At 40.7% G+C, this 20097-nt stretch overlaps 1 pseudogene; it reads right to left on the reverse strand.

The window, feature by feature from the left end:
* The window catches only part of LOC101393852 (protein moonraker pseudogene), a 64739-nt pseudogene that overhangs the window by 23850 nt on the left and 20792 nt on the right, over window positions 1–20097 (reverse strand).

Here is a 20097-nt window from a genome sequence, read left to right on the forward strand (position 1 = left end):
AAAAAAGGAAGAAATGTGTAAACGAGGGATCCATCTGTGACCATTAAATAGCCTAAAATTAACAAAGAAGGCGTATCACTGCTAACGATCCATGAATTCACTCCATATGCATTCATTAGAGATCATTAAAGTGAGAGCTGGGAATGCAAAAGATAATTATATAGTTTGGATATCAAAAAACTTTTCCTTATAGAGAGCAGATTTGTATGTATGTGTAAAATAATGTGTGTTACTCTGAAATTGAAACTGAAACACAAGCTTGTTTTGATGAAAGGTGGTCGTTATATTAATTTCCTGTTTAAAATGGCCTTAGACAATAACAATCAACATTGTAAATGTGCATACCGTTTGACCCAGCAATTTTACTTGAATATATTTAGTCTGATGAAATTCTGCACATGTATACAAAAACATACAAGAATGTTCATTGTCGCAACAAGGATAGCAGGGAAAAAAGTGGAAAGAATTGAAATGTTCATTAATAAGGGATTAGTTAAATAAATTATTAGTCACCCATATGCTGGAATATTCTGCCGTTACTAAAAATGGTCAAACATACCTTTATAACAGAGAAATAATTTTATATTAGCTCATGTGGGTGTCATTTACAGTTTATTTGTGTTTACCCACACCCATTCCCTGCTTTATATCAAATCTATATTGAGGCTGAAACTTTCAATATCTCAGGGAGATGTGGTTACAAAGAGCACTGATCACAAAAAGATAATTCTTAGCACTTAGCACCAAAGACGAGAGACCCAAAGAAAGGTGTTCTTACCATCCAACTGGCACACTTTTGAGAACGAAAGGGAATGCTGTTAATAATGACATGGAAATAACCTGTTCTGAGGAAAGAGAGACAACCTACCTATGGACCTTTCCCTTCAGCTTAACTCATTTTCTTACAAACAGAAGATAAATGCCATCTTTTATCAGATAAGGGTCCTGCTCTCACAGAGCTTTCGACAAAAGGAGATGGAAAATAACAAAGTAAACAAAATAATAAACAAGATAATTGGAGACTAATAAAATTTTGAAGAAAATTTAAAACCTGGGTGAAGTGATGCAGGGTGGAGAGGTGGAGTGATCAGGAAGGCCTGCTTGAGGAGAAGACAGTTGGCTGGAGAACTTAACGTCCACACAGGGTTGGGCATGTCAAGATGTGGGGACACAACGCTCCTGACAGATGACTAACAAGAGCAAGTGCCCCAAGGCCTCTGTTGTGTTGAAAGAACAGACCCTGTACAAAGGGGAATCCGTTGGAGGTGTTAAGCAAGGAGACGACATGATCTGATTCACAGTTTAGGGAAAAGAATGAGAAAGAAGGAGACTGTGGAGTCAAAAACAACTCAGAGAGGAGGACGGAGAATGTGTCGGGGAGAGAAAATTAGTGAAGGCAGGCAAAGGGAAGTGGGGACACTGGAAGAACAATCCTGTACCTGCTCCAGACTAGAGGTGGTACGGGTGGTGCTGAGAATGGGCAGCGCCAGGACTGGCTCACTTGACGGGCAAAGGAGTTTTCCTAAAACTCCAGAGAGGTCAGAGGAGGATAGCAAGAAGACCTGAAATTGGAGAAGTGCAGCCTAGTCAAGAAAAGGCTAATGTAGAATTTACTTTTAAATATATTCATTATGATTACAATTTATCTCAGGCAAAGTCACTGGGAATAGAGCTGATCCGAAACTCAAAGTAGAAGAGGTAATTTGGGTTGTTGGGTGTTTTCTGTGTACAGAAATGCTCCACAGTGATGAAATTTTGCAATTCCATCTTTTCTGGACTCTGTATTGTGTTCCATTGATCTATGTGACCATCCTTTTGCCAATAATGCACTATCTTGATTTACAAAGACTTTATAAATACTTAGTTTTAGAATAAGTCTTAAAGTCAGGCAGCGTGAGTCCTCCAACTTTGTTCTTTTTCAAAATTGCTTTGCCTATTCCATATTTAAAATTTTTATTTTAATATTTTGTGGAAAACTTTTCATATTTATTAGATATAGCTGGTACATTTACTTTTATCTGGAAAAAAAGAAAATAAAGGAAGAGCTGTCAGTAAGGGATACTTTGGGCTGCAAGTGACAGAATCCTTCACTTCAGTGCCTTAAACAAAGAGGGCTTTATTTTTTCCCACATAAGAGAAAGTCTGAAGACAGGTGTCTGCTAGCTTTGGTTCAGTGGCTCAACAATGTCAGGGCCAACATCTCTGTGGGTCTCTTGACCCTTCCCTCATGGTCACAAAATGGCAGCCATAGATGATGCCATCGTGTCCATTCAAGGTAAATGGTTACTTATGTCTCCTTGTCCAGAATTGTGTCAGATGGCCTCCTTTGGCTGCAAGAGAGATTGGGAACAGAGTATTTTTGTTTTTCAGCCTGTATAATAGACTAGGCTGGAAAGAAGGGGTTTGATACAAGAGTTGGGAGTACCAACCTGTGGTGTCTGCCACAAAAGTTGAGGAGAGGTTTCCAAAAAAGAAAAGTTTTTCCTTGAAATTTGCCCCCCTAAAAAAATCAGCTAAGGGACCAGTGATAAAGAATCCATCTTATGCCACATCACTTTCCTTCTCAATGTTGGATGGGAACCATCTCAGAGGCTCCCGATCCTGCCTCTCCCTGTCATGAGTTCACTCTCCCCCAGCTCTCTACAGCACTCGCACAGTTCTTGAGAGTCAGAGACCAGCTAGAAAAACAAACCTAGTCTATTGCTAAAGGACAAGAGTGACATTATGACCAGGCTTCAGCATAGCTCTCTTTAATAAACTTTCAAGGAAAGAATGTCGGAATTCAATGCATGCCCGTGAATTGCCCATTTCAGTCCCTGAATGGGGAAAGCCGGGCATTTCTTCTTTTCTCTCATTCAATAAACATATACAGGGCTCCTATGTGCCAGGCACTGGGTGTTTTTATTCCTCTTCCCTTTATTATTGTTCCCTATCCTGTTTTCTTAGATTATTTTTCTCTCTAAGTGTATACAGGAAATGTGTGTGTATAAACATAAACAACAATATGTCAAACCTACAGAGTGCAGGGCACCATAACTACAAAATCTCTGGTCTCCCGGCAAGGGCCATTACGAAGACTATTCACACTCCTTTAAGAAGGAAGGCCTGGGACACGGTGGAAGAAGCAGGATGCAAGAGGTCATCTGTGAGGAATGCTGCTTCTTACAACATTTATGCATTTATGCATGCATTTATTTATTCAATAAATATTTACTGATTCCATTTGCCAGATTCTGGAGATATTGTGGTGAACATATAGACATGGTCTCTACCCTCATTGAGCTTATATTTGTTGTGGGACACTGTTTTTAAAATATTAACCAATGTTATTATCTCCCAAAATAGTTCACTTTTTTCTTTCCCTGGTCCCACTTAAGTAGCTAGGCTGTGCTCATTGCCTCAGGGGAGAGATGTAATAAGCAGAAAGCAGAAAAAAACAGGAGACTTCCTACACTTTAGGGGAATAGAAATGACATTAGACAAAACATTAGCATGAACAGGCTTCATGCCACACAGACACCCCGCTAGATGACAAAGATTCATCTGAGCTGAAAGACAGAGAGACGAAAGAGAGACAGAGTGCAAGCGACGTGCCATAGAGCCAGCGGGGACAGGAGGGGGCAATCCAGACCTGAAGGGGCAATGGATGAGTATAGGCTATATCTCCACCAAGGGCCATAGTGAGGAGAATTTGTGAGCACTCAGGAACCAGATGGTAGCCAAGGGTCCATTTGCTGACACATAGGGCCTATACCCACACCTGGGCCTATACTCACACCTGGGCCTACACCAACCGTCCTTTCTACAGGTATCCAAACTCCACGTTCGCCTCTTCTTCCTGGGCACACAGTTAGGCTCTATTTCCCAGCCTCCCTTGCAGTTAGATGAAGCCACATCATGAACTAGGGAGTCTGGCCAATGGAACGTCAGAGGAAGTGATAAATGCCACTCCCTATTCTGTCCATAAATACGTCCAATGCAATCCTCCATGCTCCCTCTCTCCTGTTCTGCCAGATATAAATGATGGGCTCTAAGGCCCTAGGGGATGGCAGAACCAAAAGATAGAAGGAGTCTGGGTCCCTGCTTGGAAGAGAGCCACCCGAGGTAGCCATTCTGGTGAGAAACATCTGCATTGGACTCTTGTGTGAGCAGAATTTAACTTTTACGGTATTAAGCCACTAAAATTTTGCAGTTTGTTATAGAAATTTTAGCCTACTCTGACCAATATTCCAAGCAACCCCCAGCTCAAGTAACACTTTCCTGTCCCTAGACTTAGTTCACTCCTTATCCAACTTAGCCCATACGGACAGGCACCCCAGGGCAAAATACCAGGACACAGTAAGCACCCCACCCCCCTCAAAGGAGAACGGGGCCCTCACAATCTACCGTGATGATCTGATGGTAAGGAAGGGAAAGGGCCTACTCTTATTCTTGTGAAGCTAAACAGAACCTGCTTAAGATTTTTCCTGGGCTGTGAGAGTGAGTAAACACACAAACATCCCACAGTACAGAAGGGGAGAAAAGCACTGAACAAGTAAATGTAGAGTTAAGTGTGGACTTACCAATTGTGCTAAGCTCTATGGAGGAAAAATGCAAATCATCTGAAGAGAATAACAGGTGGGGATATAACTTGTATTAGGGAGTGTGAATGAGTGAAGACTTCTCTGAGGAAGGAATGATTGAACTGAAATCTAAGGGGGAATCAGAGTCAAGCAGGTTAAGAGTTTGTCTTTTGTCTGGAATAGCATTCCAGACAAAAGGAACAGAATGTGCAAAGGCCCTGAGAAAGGAAAGAGTTGGCTCATTTGAGGATCTGAAAGTGACGTAGAAGGAGAGGAGGAGAAGGGTAGGAGATAGGGATGGAGAAATAGGCAGACAAATTCACACAGGGCCATGTAGGCCTGGTTCTTGATTTTGTGTTTTATTATAAGAGCCTAGGAAGGTTGAAGAATTTTAAGCAGGGATCATAGCCAGGATTGCATTTTTAAAATATTAAACTGGCCAGGATGGAGACTGGTTGGGAGGGAGGCAAAAGCGGAAGGAGAGAGCCCATGTAAGAAGGTGTTTCAGAAATCCAGGCAAGAGATAATGGCGTGTTGAATTAGAGGAGTGGCAGAATGTATAATGTATATGGAGAGAAATGGACCGGTTTAAGATATGCTTGGGAAGTTGAATGGAGTAGCAGCTCTTGCATTCAATATCTTTAAACTCTAGTAAGAGAGGGCAGCAGGTAATAAATTGCGTAAGACTCAGTTCTAGGCTGGGCCCTCTCAGGATTGAGAGGACGTGGCAAACAACAGTCACAGCAGCTTCCCCTGTGTCTGAACCATCACCACTGGAACAGGATGGTTTGGAGATTAGAGATTGCAGGGAAAGCTGGGCTTGGAGTCAGAAGGTTGTAGCCCAGTTGAGTAGGCGACTGGGTGCTCACTCAAATGTGTTGTCGTGCCAGAGGGATAGAGCCTGATTAGTTAAGCAACTTTGAAACCTAACAAATAAGGACTCTGCCCAGACATGATCTAAGCACTATGGGGGAGGCATGGCATTCAAATAATTTCATCTTTGCCCATTCTTAATAGCTATTGATAATAATAGTAAGAAGAATAGCTAACATGATGGAGCTCTTTGTATGAGGCCCTGTGCTAAGGACTGTGTGTGCATTCTTTCATTTAAGTTCATTAGAGCTCTGTGAGATAGGTACCGTTGTTACCTCTGTTTACTAACAATAAGGCTTAGAGATTAGTACCTTGTGGGACCATATCTCCGGTAACTACAGTAGCATATATTCAAACCCAGCTCTGTCCTGACTCCAGAGTCCAGGCTCCTATCCATATAATCTAATGTTGTGTTGAAAAGGATTCTGAAGACGCATTTGGGTTCAGTGGGGCAAAGGCAGGTGTGTGCAGTCTGGTCAGTCACATATTTGCCACCTCTGTACCAGCACTGAATGCCTCCAAAATATATAGATCCTATTTAAATAAAAGTAGATACAAGAGTAAACCTCTCTCCCCTAGCTGTCTTACTGTAGAGTGAATGCCTTATAACCATGCTGCCTTATTCCAAAAGATAAATCACTCCGGATTACATCCAGCTTAGAATAGCAAAAGAAAATTATAATTATACTTTATGATCTTATAGGATATCATATTCATATTCTAATGGCTGGTTATATTTTTCAGGCCAACTAGCTAGAAAGAACAGTATTTGAAGAATCTGGCACAGGAGGGCCTCTAGACACCTTAACATAAGAATTCTAAAAACACTACGAAAGATTAAAAACCTACTTTGAGAGCCTCTTCTCTTCAGAGCTCAACTAAGGAGTCACATCAGGCTAGAAAACGGTTCTGGGGCAAAGCCAGGCTTTGAGCTCTCAGGGAAAGGCTGCATTGAAAGAAAATGGCATCGTCTCTGGGAACCCAGTGTTAACTGGTATAATCCAACACTGTTGTTCCTGAATGCTCTCAGGAGAAAAGAGCATTTTAAACTACTAATGTGGTTTTCTTTTCACCCCTTTTCCTGCAAAATTATATAATTTTGCTCTTCTTTATGTCACCAAATTCCTTGTATAGTATTATATTTGACAGATCTCTTATTGAGAAGTTTCCAAAAACCAAAAGATAATTAGCTTAGTTTTCCAGGCATATAAAAAAACCAGACAGAGAACTATACACAATTCATTGGAAATAGTGTCCAACTGCTTGTACCTCAAGGAAATTTGCTAGGGCTGTAAAAAATTTCCCACTTTAGGGGCCGGCCTGGTTGAATAGCGGTTAAATTCTAGCATTCCACGTCGGCGGCCCAGGGTCCACCAGTTCAGATCCTGGGCACGGACCTACTCACCGCTCATCAAGCCATGCTGAGGCAGCATGGAAGAACTAGAAGGACCTACAATTAGGATATACAACTATGCACTGGGGCTTTGGGGAGATAAAAGAAAAAGAGGAAGATTGGCAACAGACGTTAGCTCAGGGCCAATCTTCCTTAAAAAAAAAAAAAGAGTAACAAAATAAAACTAAGTTCATGATTTTTAAAAAAAGAAAAATCCACATCTTAAAGAATGCTTTGTGCAATAGAATTTTTTGCTGAAAGGAGTTGGGTCCTTAACTTTTAAGGAACAGAAGTGGGGCGGGACTAGACAGGGAATCAACAAACATTCGTGAAATGTCTACTTGGTCAGGCACATTGCTAAACTCTGAGGATATAAAGAGAATGAGACCTAAGAGAATTGACAGTCCAATAAAGGAGAAAAGACTCTATATAGCAACTCTTACAGTGAGCAAAGAGATTAGTATTTACACTACAGTAGTTCTCAACGTTGTGGTTCCCAGACCAACAGCATCAGCTGGGAACTTGTTAGAAATGCAACCTCTCAGGCCCTACATGAGACCTACTGAAATAAGAAACTCTGAGGGTGGAGCCTAGTAATCACCCTCCAGGTAATTCTGATGCACACTAATGTCTGGAAACCATTGGTTTAGCAAAAGAGATGACAATAAAGTGTAATCGCTTGGGGAGGTGGAGTCGGGTTGGTTACTGGTATCCAACCAAGAAATAATGAACTTGGGCATTAGGGCTTTTTGGGCTGTTGTCACCTATCTCTATGAGGCAGGCTTGAGGTTCTAGTTGTGCCAACATCTAAGGCCATTGTGTGTCCCTCCAGTTTCAATTCTGTATTAGTTTCCTACTGCTGCTGTAACAGATTTTCACAAATTTAGTGGCTTAAAAAAACACAAATTTATTATCTTTCAGTTTTGGAAGTCAGAAGTCCAAATTCAGTCTCAATGGCCTGAATTCAAGGTGTAGGCAAGTCTGGTTCCTTCTGGAGGCTCTAGGAGAGAATCTATTCCCTTGCATTTTCAAGCTTCTAGAGGCCAGTTCCATTCCTCAGTTTATGGCCCTGCGTCACCTTGACCACTGCTTCGCTTGTCGTATCTCCTCCAACTCTCTCCCTCCTACCTCCCTCTTATAAGGACACTTGTAGTTACATTGGGCCACCCAGATAATCCAGCATAATCTCCCCATCTCAAGATCCTTAATTTAATCACATTTGCAAAGTCCCTTTAGTTATATAAAGTAGCATATTCACAGGTTCCCGGGATTAGGACACAGACATCTTTGAGGGGCCATTATTCAGCCTACCACAGCTTCCCCTTCAGTGTTGCTAGGGAGAATAGGGAGGAGGAAGGGAGCAGGAGATGTGGAGTGAGAGATTTTTCAGAGGGATAGGATTAATAAATGAGTCCAGTTGTTAAGTTGTTTCAATTTGTTGGGTAGCCATCTCTCCATAGAAAAGCCCAGTCTAGCATCCATGGGTTGGGTTGCCCATAAAGAGCAGCATGAATGAGGTCAGTAAGGCCTAGGCCCCACTGAGTAGGCCTGCTTATCCCTATGTTCATCCATATACTGGACATCTCCACCTGGGTGGGCCCAGAACTGAACTCTTCAATTCCTCTCTCCTGCCACCCCCACCCCACCCTGTTTTTCCTCCTTGAGTCCCTGTCTCAGATAAAGGCATATAACCTGTTCACTCAATCCAGAAATCTACTACTATCCTGGGTTTCTCTTTCCCTTTCACTCCCCTAATTCTCTCCACCACCCACATCTAATCAGCCACCGAGTTCTGTCAACCCCACCTCCTAGATATCTCACTTTGTCTCCAACCACTCTGGCCAGGCTTGACTCAGGAGCTCACCCTTCCTCATCTAGAGTTTTGCAAGGGCAAAACTAACCTAAGTGGTTTTCCTGGCTCTAGGATCACCACCTTTATTACCAATACCAGGAAAGTATTTCCAAAACAGAATCTGTCATCCCTTTTTCTCTGCTGCTTAAAACTCCCTAATGTCACTTTAGAATAAAGACCAACTACATAACAAGGTGTATAAGGCTCTTCATGATACACCCTTAGCTTACCTGTTCGACCTCATGTTTGCCATTCCCTCATGTGACAAAACACATTATTTGCAGATCCTAGAATGATGTTGATCCTTCACACCTCCAACCCCTATGGTCTGGGCTCTTCTCCTTGCTGGAACATCCTCATTCGATTCTCTACCTGGCTGGAGTGACAGCTCTTTGAGTCTTCCCCTTAGCATATTGCCATGGCCTCTTCCTTCTACCTTAGCACCCACTACTCAGCCCTGGAACCACTTATTACTTTGAATTATAATTGATGATTTATAGTCTCTTGGACCACTAGACTGTGAGCTCCTTAAGTGCAAGGATTAAGTTTACCTATGTCTTTAGTCCCAGGGCCCAGCACAGTGTAGGGCACACAGTAACTGTTCAATACATTTCTTGGACAAGTTGAGATATTACATATCATTGGGAGATGCTGGCTAAGAAAACAAAAAAGGAGCAGGAGTAAGGAGGAGAGTTATAATCCTAGGTGCCTAGTAACTGGAACAAGCCAGGAAATTTTAGGGGACACGCATCAGTGCATACACCTACAAAGACATAAAAAATAGAAGGAGAGGGTTTTCAATAATGTCAACTGCTCCTGAGGACCAAAGCCAGAAAATAGGTCTTTGGATCGGACACACAAGAAAGACACCAATGCCATTCAAGAGAGCAGTCTCAAATGGAGTGTAGAAGGTACAGAAGAGGGAAGAAGGTGAGGTAAGAGGGCCTGGCTCACACAGTGTCAAGCAGTGCCTCTTAAACTTTGCGGTGCATCACAAATTGGGTAAGCTCATTCAAAATGCATATTCAAGGCCCAGCCCAAGAGATTCTGATTTAATCAGTCTGGAAGTGGGGCCTAGGAACCTGCATTTTTAACAAGCATTCTAATGCAGACAGTCACTTTGAGAAACACTTAATCGAATATGTTGAAGTAAGATACTTAATGTGAACTATGTTCTAGAGAATGTTGAGATTAAAGAAAGGAAGAATGTGGGCGGTACATATATAATTTGAGGAGTGTAAGGTAAAAATGTCAAGAAGTGTTTATCAGTAACAGTCAACCACTAGGAGACGCGCACACACACGCAAGGATTTGACCTCACGGAATTACGTGAGCTGGTCAAGCAGTCTCTAAAAGGATGTTTTCTTTGCATCTGAAGCTAGAGTATGAAGTCCACAAGGTAAACAGAAGGGAAGATGGATGTAAAGTGGAAGAGATCAGGAACAGTCTGGAACCCACAAATATGAGCTGGAGCCTCACAGGATGGCTGGGAACCTGTGTCACTTCTTGGTGCCTCTGACCCTAGTGGTGTGGGTGTCCTGCACAGGCTGGATCCTTCCTCATGGAGTTAAATGCATACACCTGGTCTAGGAACTGGAGCACAGAAGGAGGGTCCAGGGGAAGGTAGAGCACTTACAGACCAGGCGGCTGACTCACAGCAACCAGGTGAGCCAGCAGATAAGTCACAATGTGTGTGAGCTACACAATGGCTGCTGCTTCACTTCCACACTCCAAATCCCCCACAGGAATCTCCCTTGTGGCATAACCATAACTAGAATTATACAGCAGTTCAGCCTAGCCAAGTTAACACATTACAAAACCACCACAAGGGGTGTGTGTGTGTGTCGGGGGGTGTTTTAAGAGAGGACAGAGATCACCAGATGGAAAGGTTGAGGAGTCAATTAAGACGGGCAGTTGATGGAGCAACATCCCAGCGGAAGAAGGAAGGGAAGGGGTCTAGGCTTTGATGTTTGAAAGGAGGGACACTCCTTCCTCTAGCACAAACAGAAAGAAGCAGCGTAAGACAAAAAGGGAGGGCAGGGCTGAAGTGGAGAGAGAGTGGTATAACTTGCACCAAAACACACTTCCTAGAAGAAAAGGAAAAGAGGCAGGTAACTTGAGACCACGCATAGGGGAGCATGGACCCTCTCAAAGACAAGGAAGGGATTTGTGTCACTCTTTCATTCTGAGGGTCCTCGCATAAGAAAACTTCCAAGGACAACCAACTCAAAGACAATCGCAGTCTTCTGGTTGTGGGTACAGGGTGAATTGATGCTCTTCCAAAACCGAAACGGTGACATAATTTTAAAACATGGTTATTAAGCACCTGCTTGTTCGTCACTGTGAATTTAAGGACATTTACAGAGGTCACATCTTAGCATATGGTCTGCTTCTTCCCCGTTGAAGTTGTTGGCAGTCTAGCTGCTCACAGCTTGGTGTGCTGTGTTAGCACCAGCATGAGAATTTAAGGAATGCCATGCTGTGCCAGCCAGTCCATCTGAGATTTCTGGCAGAGAGACGCCCCAAGAGGAATTTTGTGGGGAAGGCAGAGGTCTTTAAAACTTAAAATGACAAGTTAAGGATGTACCCAAACACCCACAAAACTTCCCTAATCTGAGTTATTGTGAATGAATGACCTAAAACACCTCCCTCAATTTATACCTTCAGTCTTCACTTCTTCTTGGGGTAGGGATTTCTCTTAGTTGACTTCCTATGCAAAATAGAACAATTTCTCTCTTTATTAACTTTAAGTTTCCTGGTTTCAATCTTCAAAGAAGCACCTTAGTTCTAATAAACAAGATTTGATGAACAAGACCAGTTCAAACTAGCATTACTTGATATTATGAACTTTTGGTGGTGTCTCCACGACCTTTTACTTTCCAGACTAGAAAATGTTTTAGTTTTCTCCTGACAAGAATTCATTTAGAGAAAAGAATTAGACTTGAATACAGATTATCTGGACCTGAATTCCAGCTTTCCCACTTGCTTGGGCAAATTAATCTCTGAATCAGTTTCTTCATCTATAGATGGGGATACCAACAAATACCTCACATGATAATTATAAAGATTTAATAAATGAATATATGTATTAGGGTATAGACTAAGCTTCTATAACAAAGAGAACCTAAAATATAGGGGCTTAAATAAGATAGAAATCTATTTCTTATATAATATTCCAGAGGTAGTGACTTGTAGGTGTCATTACAGTCTCAATATATGGCTTCCATTTGTGGATGGGTCATCTCCCAGCCAGCAGTGTGGAGACAGTGATGGAAAAGAGCTTCCTTTTTAAGGTGTTACCCAGAAACCACACACATCACTGTTGCTTATATGCCATAGGCCAGAATGTAGTCCCATGGCCACATTTAACAGCAAGGGAGACTGGGAAATGTAGTCTATCTAGATGGACATATGCCCAGTTAAAATTGTGGGGGAAGTGATTTACTGTTAAAAGGAAAAAAGATAGAATGGATATTGGAGGATAATGGGCAATTTATGTTAGTTACACTCTCACTATTACATAGGTTTCTATTATGGTTAAAAAAAAAAAAGAACACTTGATGTTTTATTTCTGATCTCCCCATCCTACTGACAAAGCATCCCATGCAGCTAGCACCTTCAAGTACCAGAAGATGAGTTTTTTAATGGCAGAGGACCATGTCTTATTCATCTCCACATCTTCAGAGGCTAACACAGAATTGTTCTCAATAAATGTTTATCAAAATGAACAACCATAATCACTCCTAGAGCCCACATCTGGGTTAAACCCCTCTAGTAACATGTGGATTGTGGACTTTCCAGTTTGAGTGAGCAGTACTATACATATAATATGACATTGTTGGCTTTACCTACCACATGATCCAATAGGTTGCATAGTGAAGCACTTTAGTACATTCTTGCTGTATGGTATTTTTGAGGAGAAAAGAGTAAAATCTTAAAAAAAAAAACTGGATCTCAAAGCAGGGTCATGTTCTCTCAAGTAGACTATAAATCAAACAAGAGACCATTACTTAAAAATGTTTACCATCCATTTTCTTGGCAGTCAGAGGAAACCTAGTGCAGAAGCAGCTATTGGGAACCATAGCCTGGCCTACTCAGCTATGGGGTAATATTTTGTAAACCATCTTTCTTTAAAATGAGTCCCAGAATAGGACTGTTTTGCCTGAGGTTGGGCAAACCAACTGCAAGTTTTCACACTCTCTCAAATCTCAGATTCTGAAAGTTATCTGTGGTTGCACAAGGTGAGTAATCTGGGAAAAACTGACAACCACAAACAGGAAGGAAATCTAGCTGGAGAACAGAAAGGAATTTTCGGGCATCCCTCCTGTGTCTGGCATTGTGCTAGGGCCATTAAAACACATTTTAATTTGCTTCTGACAACAATCTTAAATGAGATAGGCATTGTTATAGGAAACTTCTTTAAGGGTCAAAGAAGGTAAATAATGTATAAAAGATCACTGTTGCACATTGGGTTCCTAGGAAGCAGACTCCTGCAAGAGATGGAGATATGTGTTCAGGAAATTTGTAGAGTATTCTCAGGATCAACACCTGAAGGGGAAGGGAAAGAAGCAGGATTGGGAAGAGAGAGGAGTTGGGCTTCAACGCAGTCTCAATGAGGCTTCAGCTGATCCCATGGGAAGCTCTAGAGCTGTGATGGCCCTTAAGAGTTGTCCCAAGTTGGGGCGAGAGGGCCAGGATTTTATTCTCCCATGACAAACAGTTGGATGCAGTCTACAGCGCTTGCAGCAGCTGAGGGAAATAAATTCTTCAGTCCTGAACAGGGATCTGAGCAACACAGCACTGCGTTTGCTGTAGTCAACCAGCTTGGAAGTAACAAAGCCAGAACGTGAACACAGCTCTGATGCCAAAGCCCATGCGGTTTTCTACTGCACTTGCCCCAACAGGCAATCAGCTGGTTTGGTGCCTATACATTTTACCACTTTAGAAAATGGTAAAAAGAAAAACAATTTGCATGCTGGTCCTGGAAATACGGCCTTAGTGTCTTGACATCATGAGACCTTTCCAAGTTTTATATAAATAATTCAACCTTAGATATATTATCATTTTTTTTATGATTACACATTTTCTAACGTTATCCACAACAATTTCCTTACTTCTTAAACTAGATTCAACCAAAACAATAAGCATGCTAAAGACTTAAAGCATACTCTATCTAGGCTGATTCATTAGATAACTTCAAAACGTTTCATCTTAGAATTCTCTTAGAATTCAGGAGTAATTAAGGAGCACAATTTGTGTCAGAAATGTGGTATTCATTTTTAAATATATTTAATCACCTAAGGCCTAATAGTTAAGTACAGATAGATATTGGTTCAGAACTCCCAGGAGAAAAAGATATACAAAGACTCAGAAAGACTTAATGAAATGCATATGCCTCTCACCTTGATATGGAAGCCTGAAAAGTATAGCTAAAATTTTCCAGCCATGTTCTTCAACTTGAAAGTTACCATGACTGAGCCAAGGTAAAACCCATGGCAGATAAAGCATTCATCCACTGAACAAACATTTACAGGGTACCTATGGTACACAAGGATTAGCATTAAGTACTCTAAGCACCCTGGCCAAGACTTAGTTCTTCCAGAAAAATTTGATTGGCTTTCTAGCTGCAACGAATCATATCTTCTTACCGCCTTGTTTTAGAACAACAAACCATTCTATATAACAAGTGAAACCAAATATTCTTGTCAAATATTTTCATAAATATATATAATTATATCTAACGTTTGGATGGTATAAAGTTCTTCAATTTATATTTAGGAAAATCAAAAGGACTGGCATTTTTGTTACTATCTCCCTTTCAAGCCAGCATTAGGAAAAGCAAGTCATGTATTCCAAAGTATACACTGAAAAAGATTAAAATTAAGGACATCTGAAAAGATTTTTCACTTGTATATGGCATTATATTATAATTTAGACCTACCCTCCACCACATTATCCCTGCCCCAGGCACTGAAATGTTTTCTTTCCTCTAGTGCAGTGGTTCTCATAGTGTGCTCTCCAGAGCAGTAGGCATCAGCATCACCTGGGAACTTGTTAGAAACAAAAATCATTTAGTCTGAGGTCCCTCGTCAGATCTACTAAATCAAAAACTCTGGGCGTGGGGCCCAGCAATATGTGTGTTAATAAGTCCTCCAGGTGATTCTGATGCATGCTTATTTCAGAACCATGGTTGTAAGATTACACATTAAACTATATTTTTCATTTTCCATTCAATAGATGTTTATTTGGGGTCATGTAATAAGTGCTATACATTATTCAGCCTTTGTCAATTGCACTTGTGCATCATGTGTCATGATTTAAAATATATATTTACATGATATTACATGCTATGTATGTTGGACACGATTGCGTTTTCACAAGCTCTTCAGGCAATTCTGACGCATGCTCAAGTCTGAGAGGCATTGTTCTAACTCATTATCCGTTAGTCTCACCCCAAACAGAAACCTGGTATGATCCACGGCAATAAATATAAATGTTGTACTCATCGTTAAAGAACAAGAGGCAAACAAAGATCCAAGAATTCTTGTCAGCACAGAGCATATTTTTGCATTTCCAAGCAATGAAGTGCATCAGCTAGAGTAGCAAGTTCTGCGTAAAAACACTTGGGTTTAAGTCCTCCTTCTTTAACCCCCTGGCTATTGCTTCTCAGGAAATCATAGAATCTTCACAATAATTTGCTTCCTCATCTATAAAAGGAGAGCTTTGCCTTTGGCATATTTAGGGTGACTTCCAGCTCTTAAGTTGAGTCCAAGCACCTCAATCAATATGTATTTTATTATCATTTTGGAGATACTCATATTGCCATTTTTTTCCATGTCATGCTGTTACTCAAAAGCATATCAAGACTCTCACAACTCAAAAATAAGAATACAACCAAATTTAAAGTAGAGCAAAGGCTCTGAATAGACATTTCTCCAACGAAGATATAGAAATGGCCAATAAGCACATGAAAAGATGCTCGACACTTTTAGCCATCAGGGAAATGCAACTCAAAACCACAAGGAGATACTACTTCACACACACGTTAGAATGACTGTAATAAAAATGACTGACAGGGCCGGCCCCGTGGCTTAGCGGTTAAGTGCGCGCACTCCACTGCTGGCGGCCCGGGTTCGGATCCCGGGCGCGCGCCGACGCACCGCTTCTCTGGCCGTGCTGGGGCCACGTCCCACATACAGCAACTGGAGGGATGTGCAGCTGTGATCTACAACTATCTACTGGGGCTTTGGGGGGAAAAAAAATTAAATAAAAATCTTTAAAAAAAAAAAAAGACTGACAATAACAAGTATGGGCGAGGATGTAGAGAAATCGGAACCCTAATACGCTGCTGGTGGGAAGGTAGAATGGTGCAGCTGCTTTGGAAAACAGTTTGGCAGTTCCTCAAAAGGTTAATCATAGACTTCTCATATGACCCAGCAATTCTACTCCTAGGTATATACCAAAAGAATTAGAAACGTTGTCTATATAAAAAGTTGTACACAAATGTTTATAGCAGCATTATTCACAACAGCCAAAAATGGAAATAATCCAAACATCCGCGAAAGACAAATGGATAAATAAAATGTGATATATCCATACAATGGAATATTCTCCAACAATAAAAACGAATGACGGATATATGTTACAATATGGATGAACCTCAAAAATATTATATTAATTGAAAGAAGACAGTCACAAACAACTACACATTGTATGATTTCACTCATATGAAATGTCCAGAGTAGGCAAATCCATAAAAATCCATATATATAGAAAGTAGATTCATAGCTACCTAGGGCTGGAAAGGCTGAGGGGGAGTAGGGGTGGGATATGACTGTAGAAGAGTAAAGGGCTTCTTTTGGGGTGAGGAAAATGTTCTGAAATTGATTGTGGTGATGGTTGCACAGCTCTGTGAATATAGTGAAAACCACTAAATTGTACACTTTAAATGAGTGAAGCTCATTTAATTGAGATGTAATTCACATGCTATACAGCTGTGAATTATATCTCAATAAATCTGTTCCAAAAAAAATAAAAGTATATCAGAACTTTCTCTCCTGCTCCATTTCTCTCCTAGTCATATCAAATGACTACATACTAAACTAACATACTAACAAATGACACATACTAAACTAACGCCTTTATGACTATGATAGTTTGGAACAAAGTGCCATCCGACTGTTATCTCGTCCATTATTTTAATACTGAAGCAGTGTATCGGATGCAGTTTAGATTAGCCAACACATAATTCTATGTTACTTTCATTCAAACCCAAACTGCTAACAAAAGGCATTTACAAAGATAAATGCTAGACTCTGGCTCTTTTTTTTTATTATACTAGAAATGACCATTGTGAATTAATGGCATGCTTTGAATCGGGCATAAACAGGACATCCACAGAATGAGCAAACATTTCTCAATTCTTTCTTTAATCCTTGAATTCATTCAGTGTGAATTCTAAAAGTGAATGTGAAGGGTTTGCAAAAAGGAAACTTTATCTCTTCTGAAGCTCACTGGCTTTTTAAGTCATACAGACACAAATGGTGCTTTGAAAACCTTGGCTAAATTATGCACATGAAAATAAACAACGATCTAGGAAGCAAATTCCTAAAAGACTACAATGATGAAGCTAATCACAATCATAAATTGGGCCTTACAGATCATGCTGAATGTCTGGGGCAATTATCCCTGCTTGTTTTGTTTGTGCAAGTTTCAGGTAGACCAAAAGACATTCATTGTGAAAGTCTCCATGACTAATTTTTCCTTAATCAAATCAGGAATTTAAATTTCCTTTCTTAATAGCACAGGGCCAGAGGACATGATTTTCGTTTTAGAAAGGACTGTGGATACATGAGGACATTTTAGAAATCTGGGCCAAATGGTATTTTAAGACATTAAGAGCTAGTAAGAATTTGTGTTATGCTTAACTGCATGTTACAGCAAAACAAAATCTTTAAGATGTGAGAACATAGTTGATTGCTGCTAGTTAATTACAGCCTCGCCTATCAGACTGACCAAATAATCACATCTTTAGAGACTGCTTTTTATATAACTGTTAACATTTGAGAAGATGAGGGGCTGCTTGAAGAAGCTGAAATGTATAGACTCTATCCTCATGAAAATGAAAGCAGGCCTACATTTGTGCATATAACTTCACCAACATACCCCAAGAGGGTTCCAGATACCAGTTTAAGAATTCACAAAAACTTGAAAAAACAACCAGAGATACCACAACACACCCATGGCTATAATCAAAGTCTGACAACACTAAATGTCAGCAAAAATGTGGGAAAACTGGAACTCTCAGTTTGGAAAACTGTTTGGCAGTTTCTTTAAAAGTTAAACATGCATCTACACTGTGACTCAGCAATTCCACTCCTAGGTATTTGCTCAAAAGAAATGAAAGCATATGTCTATACAAATACGCTTTGTATGAGACTGTCCTTAGCTTTATTCCTAACAGCTAGAAACTAGAAACAACACAAATGGCCATCAACAGGAGAATGGATAAATAAATTGTGGTATAGTCATACAATGGAATTCTATACAGAAAAAATAAAATAATGTGCTACTTATGTTCACAACAATATGGCTGAATTTCAAAAGCATTATGCTGAATGAAAGAAGCCAAACGTGAGAAAGCATGAAGTTCTAGAACAGGCAAAACTAACATACAGCAATAGAAATCAGAACAATCATTTCTGCAGGGTGTGATGGACTAGAAGAGGGCACATGGGATCTTTCTGGGGTATTGGAAATGTTCTATATCTTGATAGAAGTATGGGTTACACAGGTATATGCATTTGTCAGAATTGATTGAACTGTACACCTAAGATCTATGTTTCAATTCACGTAAAATACACTTCAATAAAATATTTTTTAGAAAACAGATGAATTGGGGATTTGTGAGCATCAGTATAAGTAGAGAATTTGGATTGTTTTACTATGTATTTAGGCAAGTATTAGTAAAAGCACTGGAAGAGATGGAAAGTGTTGCTTCTTTAAATCGCAGAGACATTATATTTGAATGTGTAGCTGTGGACACACAGAAAAGATGACTTTTCTAATAGAACTATGACTCTCTATTTTGTACAGTTTATTTAGCATTTTCCTACATCTTTCATTTGATACTTATGGCAACTCTGGGAGGGAGGCATTATGATCGCCCCCTCATTGTGCAGATGAGGAAACTGAGGTTCAGGGAGGTTGCGGGTTCTACCCAAGGTCAGACAGCACATTTGTGGCAGAGCTATGACCAGAACCCCTATTTTCTAAAGGAAATTTAGTGCTCATTTTACCTCTACTCTTTTAGAGAAAGGAAGTTACAATAGCCAGAGAAACATATGAGTTAGATTCCAGAAATGGATATTATTTAGTGAATTAAAAATCCAATGTGTCTGATCCACATCATTAAGAGCCTCTAGAACTTCTTGTTTTTAGTGCTCAATAATACTTTACTCACTGAAAAAGCATGGCTGGACCACACCAACAACTCTCTGGGTTAGTTTGAGTTTTTCTGTTACTCAGCATTAAGATTCACTAATAATTTTAAGGATACCCGTAGTTAAGAGGCAGAGGTGAAACAGGGAGAGGGCCAGGACCTGGAGTGAGGCTCCCCAGGTCCTTTCTTCCTGCATCAGACATGCACTCTCTGGCCCAGGGCAATGATGGTGTCTCCAAAGAGATTTGTGGGTAACCTCACACAGCAGGGAGACTTTAGGTTATGAATCACCTCCATTTTATACCCAGATCATTATATGACTTAAATGAAATCCTCCAGGGAGCCGTGCTTCATAAATCCATAGACTCTAACTTAGTTTTCCATAAGCAATCCTAACCCAGGGTCATTCATGCTAAAAGCATTCCATAGGTGGGGACTCTCCTCCTACTCAATCTCATTAGTTTATTTACCAGGAGGCCAATTATCAGCATGTTTATAAAGAGATTACCTTGGGTCACTTGCTTTGTCTCCCAGGAATGTCCTCCTGGTAATAGGAGAGAAATGGATGACAGGCCAGCTTCTTAAATTCTTCCTCCCCAGGACTAAAATCCAAGTGACACCCCATGGACTACAATCCAACCCTGCCACACCTTAGTTCTCTGCATCTCTAACCATTAGGAGGCTTATCATGAGGGTTCTGGAAACAGAACATCTCTGGGGGGCACCCAGCACATGAGGCACCTCTGAGCAGAGCCACACCAAGGACCAGGTAATTGGGCCATGATGCTGGGAGTGATTTAGAGGAGAGAGTGAGGGGGCAACAAGTGCTACATAAACAAAGAACTTAAATACTAGAGTCCACTTATTGAAGGCTCACTACCACAAGCTTATAAAGGAATATTACCTGATATGGAGCTAAGGCTCAGAGAGGTTAAGTAACTTGCCCAAGGTCACACAATGAGTGAGGGGCAAAGCC

This window comes from Ceratotherium simum, chromosome 5 (assembly GCF_057802395.1).
Source record: "Ceratotherium simum simum isolate JZ-2026a chromosome 5, ASM5780239v1, whole genome shotgun sequence".
Taxonomy (NCBI): Eukaryota; Metazoa; Chordata; class Mammalia; order Perissodactyla; family Rhinocerotidae; genus Ceratotherium; species Ceratotherium simum.